This window comes from Haliaeetus leucocephalus, unplaced genomic scaffold (assembly GCF_000737465.1).
Source record: "Haliaeetus leucocephalus isolate CR32 unplaced genomic scaffold, Haliaeetus_leucocephalus-4.0 Scaffold339, whole genome shotgun sequence".
NCBI classification, from domain to species: Eukaryota; Metazoa; Chordata; class Aves; order Accipitriformes; family Accipitridae; genus Haliaeetus; species Haliaeetus leucocephalus.
The window spans coordinates 18,494,422-18,494,976 of NW_010972775.1; positions in this window are offsets into that span (position 1 = coordinate 18,494,422).

Consider the following 555-nt stretch of genomic DNA (forward strand, 5'->3'; position numbering starts at 1 on the left):
CCCCCCCCCCCCCCCCGGTTTTTTCGGTATAAATTAACTCCGACTGAAACCACCAGATTGTTCCGAGGAGACTACCTCCCTAATGACTTCATCTCCAAAAGTTGACTGACACTCTAGCGAACTGCCAACACCTGTTTCCCAGCACCCAGACTCCAGAACCCACCAGACCTCGTAAATTTAGCTTCTCCCTTCTCCCCCCCCCCCTTTCCCTTAATAGATGACGTGAATATCTAAAGGGAAGGGGGAGGGGGAGATGGAACTAGGTCACATTTGAAACTTTTTATTTTTCATCTCTTCGGAGCGAAATCTGGAGATAAAGGGGCCGGACAACTCCTGCCGCTGCCCATCCCCTGCGGGGTGCCCGGGGCTGGTGGCAGCCCCGGGGTCGGGCTCCAGGGTTGGGGGCCGCCCGCGGGTCCTGCTTAGGCGGGATTTAGCTGCAAAGATCAGCCCTGGCGGGCAGGTCTCCCGGGCTGTAACCACGACTCGAGCCCTTTTCTTTCCCCCGGTGCCTCGCCCCTGCCTTTTCCCGAGGATGCTCCAGGTCTCAGGCTC